A 6643-nucleotide genomic window follows, 5' to 3' on the forward strand; every position below is an offset into this window, starting at 1 on the left:
TTTTAATATTTTTGACAAAACAGCCGAGGTAAATTAACTTTTTGGTCTACTACGTTATTTGTATATTTTAATTTGTGTTGTTATTAAATTTTACAAAAAAAAATTTTTTTGGTCAGGTCCTCTCACATGTTAGCCACAATTTTGGAAAACTCTCAGAATGTTCATGCGCCACCATCTCCATTTTGTTTAATGAAAAAATTAACTGCTAATAAATTATCATAAGCCACACAGTGGCTCTCAACATGTGGGTTAATAAAAATTTCCGAAAAATGTATGCACTTTTTTGAAAAATAATATAAGGGTTTTTAACTCGTCTGATCATGACTAATTCACATACGAATTGTTGCTAAGCCATTCTCTAACACCCCGTACACATTTGGCTATAATTTAGCTCGATATTTTGTAAGCTTTCTGGGAAACTGCTTTGTGAAAATTTTGCCTCAAAAAATTTTAGTCAGGCTTTTACTATTCAGCCCGGTTGGTAGACGTGTCATTCTTTTTAATCGTGACTGTACTTCCAAGCATGGAAAGTGAACTGCCGCGAAAATTCGTCTTTTTTGTCTTTAGATACAATCTGTTCGAATGTTTTACTTTTCATTGTTGTTACTTTTTTGACAATGTCTCCACCACAATTTAAGAGAAGGCTATGCTTACATTTGTTAATACATTGTTTTTATTCTATTAGAAAATATCTTCAAAATTAAAATTTTGTAATGCTTTTCATATAGTTATTTTGATGACCCAAACTTTAATTTTTGACTGTTAGTTTATTGTAGGTAGTTTTTTTCATTTGTCTTTTATTTTGATTAACATGTACCAGCGTGTGCGTGAGAAAACATTTTTGAATTGAACTTTTGGTCTAATTTTATTATCTGTAGTTACGCACAGATTAAACATCGAAGCTTGTTGAAAAACAGTCACAGAAATGCTTTGCCGGGTTAATTTGTAAATTTTTGATAATTTGTAACTCCATTTGTTTGGTTTAAAGGGTAGATACTCTTATTTCCAAATTTTGAAAAACAGCTTTTTGAGAAAAGTCTTACTTTACAACGAGTCCTTTTTGTTTTATGGCACGGATAAAGCGCTGATTTGTGCCATTAGCCTATCGGAAGCATCTCATCGTCATTAATCACACGCCGATCTTTATTTATTCATTCGGGTCGCAATAAAATATGAATTTATTACAATGGCAGGACGTTAAGAGGTCCGATGATCGTTGTGCTTATGATAATTCGGTCGTCACATATGTGTGATGGCACGTCGGTCCCGGAATGCTTGATTCAACCCTTCCTTTTCTCTCAGTGTACGTGTTTGTATGACATTCGTTTTGGTCGGGTGCGTTTCGAAACTGTCGCCGGATAAGAAATATCACACATTCTTTACGAATTATTCAACAATTAGGTAACGATATGCACACCTGACCAATAAAATTTTTCATTTTTGTCCTGTGTTGATAATTTCAATTGCTTGATGCTTTTAACAAGAACCTCTTCAACCCTAATGGCTCGACAGATCGTTAAGTTTTATAATTTAGACGTCGCTGGGATTCCAGCGAGCTCGGGGTTAAAAATTAGAATTTTTACGATCGTTAGAAACGAAATAAAAGCAAGTTTCGTGGATTTATTGACAATTTCAATTAGCCAACTGTGGCTAATTGCCATTAAATCAGTTTCGCGTGATATTTTAAATTTTTTTGAATAATTCAACACGTGGATTACCGCACGAGCGCTCGCTTTAAAAATCCTTACACCAATTAAAATATTTTAATTTAAAAAAGCGGTTTGTTAATCCTTTGTAAGCACGGTTTGGAATTTTTCCGCGTCATAAATGGTGTTTTATTAAAAAAGCGTCGCTTATCGATCGCACGATGATGGATGACAAATTTTGTGGCGCGCTTTTTTGCGTGCATGCACCACGTATATGCAATTGAAAGTTTCCCGTAAACACCGATGTTTGTTTATGGCTTCGCCGTCATAATGCAAATAAGTTTCCAAACAGTTTAGCATAAATTTAGCGAAACTTTGCATTATAATTTGTAGCCAGAGCGGCGGAAAAGTCGGCGATTTTTTTCGCAATTAATTCGGCACCTTTCCGTCTGTAAATTACTCGCCCCCCTGCTCTGCATACAACACCCCACTGAGTGTGGATTTTTCATGGCTGCCTGGCTTGATGGCTTTGTTTTTCAATATGGGTGCACGTATGTGCGTTAATGGCTGCGCGTGCGCCATTGCTCGGAAGGGTGGGAGTATGTGGGGGATTTTTTCATGGCCTCGGTGCCGGCATGGGATGGGGACGAGTCACTCTGCAGGAATTGGGGCTATTTTCACGGGAAAAGTGGGATAAAAAGGACTTAAAGATAGTTTTACTGGAATTTTTTTTCCTACGTAAATCTCAGAAACGAAATCAAAATTTTATTAAAAGTGTATTGATAAAATTATTTTTCCCGAAATCGTCACGAAAGTAGAACTTTTCTTGGTTACTTGGAGTCACCCAGGTTTCCTTGACAAGGCAAAAAAATACTTTCGTGTCTTATCAAGAAAATTCTTTACCTGACTCCTTTGAAAAAAAATCCAAATTTAAATAATAATATATTTACTGAACAGTTATTTACTACTTTTCAATATTGAAATTAAATGTACAATTTCTAATATTAGAGAAATTAATACTTGGCAAATTCAGACTTTGTAAAAATTATTATTATTTTTTTTGATATTTAGTTTTATTTTAAGTGGTTTCAGGAAAAATCTTATACATGACACAACAGGAATAGTTATTTACCTAACAAGATTGGAATGTGCAATTTCTCACATGAGTACTTTGTTTGCTGCACGAGTGCACCGAGTGCTGCATGAAGTGCGAATTTGGGAAATTGCTTTCCAAACAAGTTAGGTACAATATTTTTTGTAACAAATATCTCAAAAAAAAATTTTTTATAATATTTTTTTTTTTTGATGGGTTAGTAACAGGTCAAACAATCATCAAATTGGCATGAACTGTCACTTATCATAAAAAAGAGTATCGTTTCCATCTCAACGGTAGCGATATCAACCTATTAAATGTCCCTTGCCATTGTTGAAAAGTAAAAAACACCACAGTGCGGAAAAGTCAGTTTCTCTAAAAGCTATGAGTCCAAAAAGTGTTTTTACACGACTCGGCTATTGAAATAATCGGCCTATTTTCTGCAAACGTCATAAAAGTGATAATTTTTATGACTAATTAAATACCGTCTTAGGTAAAATATTTTTAAAATAATTTTTGTATACAAAATAAATTATTCGGTTTATAAGTATTTAACGTATTTTGCACCAAAAAATTTTTTTGTTCTCGTTTAAAAATGGAAAAAAATAGAAAAAATAATTAAACTGAAGAGCATTTTTCTAGTTTTTGGCAGCCTAGAAAATGGAAATCGGTAAGTAAATTGATTAGTAATATTACTTTTTTATATCTTCGTAAATTTTGATGTCCTGTCCGTTTTTGCACAATTGTTAAAGTCTTTAATAATTATTAAAATCTGTCTGATTTTTTTTTAGAGTTATTCTCCCTCATTATTTTTTTGTCCCGTCCGTCATGTGTAAACAAAAAGTAAATTAATCACACATATTGCCTAGTTCTTCGGTTTCGTGGATTTAAAAGTTTCAATAAGTTGCACTTTTTATTTTAAAAATAATTGTTGGAATAAGTGCGATAAAAATGTGAGGGCTTTTTTGTGTCCCGTCCGTCATCAATTTTTTTTTCTGCGCGTATTTCAAATGTGCCTTTAATTGTAGGTTACAAACAGTTTGACTGATACTAAGTTCCTATAAAGAAAAATTTACTTTTACTGATACTGTTCATAAAAATAAAATCTAAAAATTTGTGCAAAGTGTCCCGTCCGTTAAAATGTAATGGCTGTTTTACCAATTTACAAACGAATAAGAAGTAAGTAAGTGGTCGCTTACTATTGTAAGGGAAGAATACTTAGTTAAAAAAATGTGACGAAATACTGTGTCTGATTTTAACACCTCAAGCTCAAAAATTATGAATTTTTGCAAAAATGGTGTTACTTCTGTTTTTTTACACTCTGATTCATTCTAATACTCAAATAAAGCATTTTTTTATAAACTGAAAAGTTACAGAATACTCTCGTTTAAGAGAGGGTTTCACAATCGTCAGAGAAACTCCGGATAAGTTATTCCTACTATAATTGCAGTGAAACCTCTCTCAATAGACATCTCCAAATAACGGACACCTCTTTACTACGGACATTCTTGTAACAACGACCAAAACCTACTATAATAAAATTTCCACCTTCTATTAGTGGACACCTCTCCACAACGGACAAATTAAGATTTTCCATCGGTGTCCATTGTTGAGAGGTTTTACTGTACTATGATTGTTACAACGTATTTTTAAAAATTTATCCCCAGGATAAAGTTATTGTAAAATCCACCCTAATTAGGATTTTCTTGACACAATGAGCATAAATAAGTAAACGGGGCACTATGTAGTTTCAATTTTTTGTTTAGTTTTTATAAAAATGGCAGAATATTGGATATTATCCAGTCCAGTGAGTTTGTTATTTAGTGTTTGCCTTCCCGTAATAAAGTCTAAAAATGCCTGAGCAATATTAATCTGTGGCCTGTTTGCAAAATGCGATATTAGTTTAGATGGTGAAAAAGCGTTGCTAGAAACGAGGTGCAGGCAGTTAGTCCATGTCTTCATATTCCCGTATTCCCGTTCTCTCCTCTAAGAAAAGTGCTGTTGCGTGATCTGTAAACATATCCCGTAAATTTATTGGCAAAGTTCAGTAATCAGCTGCAATAATTAGCTCATTTACTACTGCTATATTTGCCTTCACGCTTCTCTTTTTATTGCTACTACAACGCTTAGTTCTTCGCTTCGTGCTTGAAATAATTTAAGCCTCGAATAGCCTGAATTTATTTTCTTGCATGGTAACAAGTTGATATTGATATTTCAATTAGGGTTGGACTGAGTAATGTCTTCAGCTCGAATTCTGGCCGGAAGCCAGCGAAAGAATAAAAATCGATATCGAAATTTGGTCCCACCAGGTAACCTCGAGTGTTTTGCATACGGTTCGGTGTGGGAACCATCTCTGTGAGATAAAGAAGGTGAAAAAAATTAATAAAATGTGTCTGCGCTTAGCATTGTAACAATATAAATATTTAAATTCGACGCGACGGGCTTAAAGTGGCCCAGGTAAAGGGCGAAGGGTTAAGGATTAATAGGAATTATTTTCGAAGGGTACAAAGGGAAGGTGTCATCTGAAGAATAATATTGCCGAAGGAAAACCCTATCCATTCGAGTCGGTCTGTTGAGTTTGTAGAATATAAATTGCTGTTTTGTTAACGTGATAAATATGGTTTGTAAATGGGTGTTGTTGACTTCACTTATATGGAGTGTTTATGCATTGTCCTGGAAATTTACTACTTGAACTTTTTGCCATCGGCCTTCATTATTTATCGAGGATCGTATTTCGAATGAATAATAACAATTTTCCCGACTGAAGAGATTTTTATTTGCGCCCCATTTCTAACGCCCCGGAACATTCACTAATCGAGTGTGTCGTTTGCAGCTTCCTTCCCATTCCTCACAATTAATTCTTGCAATTTGACACCCGGAAAAAATGAGAAAAATCGCGACGACAAACGCGGCGCCAACAAAAAATATCCAATGTCGCATTCTCGCACATGTATTTTTTTTTCTAACTGTGCTGAAGCTGAAAATCTGAGTATTTTTTCTGAATTTGCTTCAAAAATAAGGAATTTAATTACGAGTACTGGTAAAAGTCATCAACAAGAAGAAGAAAAAGAAGAAATAAAAATATATACAAAAAAGCTTTTGTTTAAAAAAATTCTCTAAAAAAGAAAAAATAATGTTTTTCTATCTTACGGATTAAAAAAGCTTTGGAACTGGTTAACTCAACAAAGTAATTCTGTAATGCCGTATTGTTACGATTTTTGACTTGTGAGTATTCTCAAAGCTTTTGTAAATTTTAGAAAAAAAGCTTTTGTTAGAAAAGTTTTTTTCTTTTTAGTACAGCTCTTAAATAAATGCTTTCTTTAAAAAAAAGATTTCATTAAAATTTGTTACTTAAATATTTGAAAAAATTAGTTTTTGGTAAATAACTCTGAAAGTATTAGGATTTGCAATAGGGTTGACATAATAAAAAATGTTCCTTTTTTAATTCTGCTTCCGATGATATAGAAACAAAGAGGGGTTGCCATTTAAACTAAACAAAATAAAAGGCTCTGTATTTTAAAAAGTTTCGAAATAAATTGTACTCTGTAGTAACTCAGATCAATCAAACTTAATTAATACGTTTGCTAGACCTTGGTCAACATTTACCTAGTAATAATGTCACCAAAAATGCACTGTTTCTATTTTTTATTAATTTTTAAAACTACAGGTGTAAAACCGATTTGTTTGGTTTTTATTTTTTTAACGGTAATCTCTGATCTGATTTGAAAATAACTTTAAGGACATGTAAGAAACTAAAAAGACATCCTAATGAACACAAAAAATAATAGCTTGCCATTAAAAAAATTATGATTATGACGTCACACTTTTTTGGAACACTCTGTATAATCAAAAATATTTTTCTGAAATGCATCATAGATTATAAAATAACGTCTACAAAATATCG

Source organism: Tribolium castaneum, chromosome 1, assembly GCF_031307605.1.
Source record: "Tribolium castaneum strain GA2 chromosome 1, icTriCast1.1, whole genome shotgun sequence".
NCBI classification, from domain to species: domain Eukaryota; kingdom Metazoa; phylum Arthropoda; class Insecta; order Coleoptera; family Tenebrionidae; genus Tribolium; species Tribolium castaneum.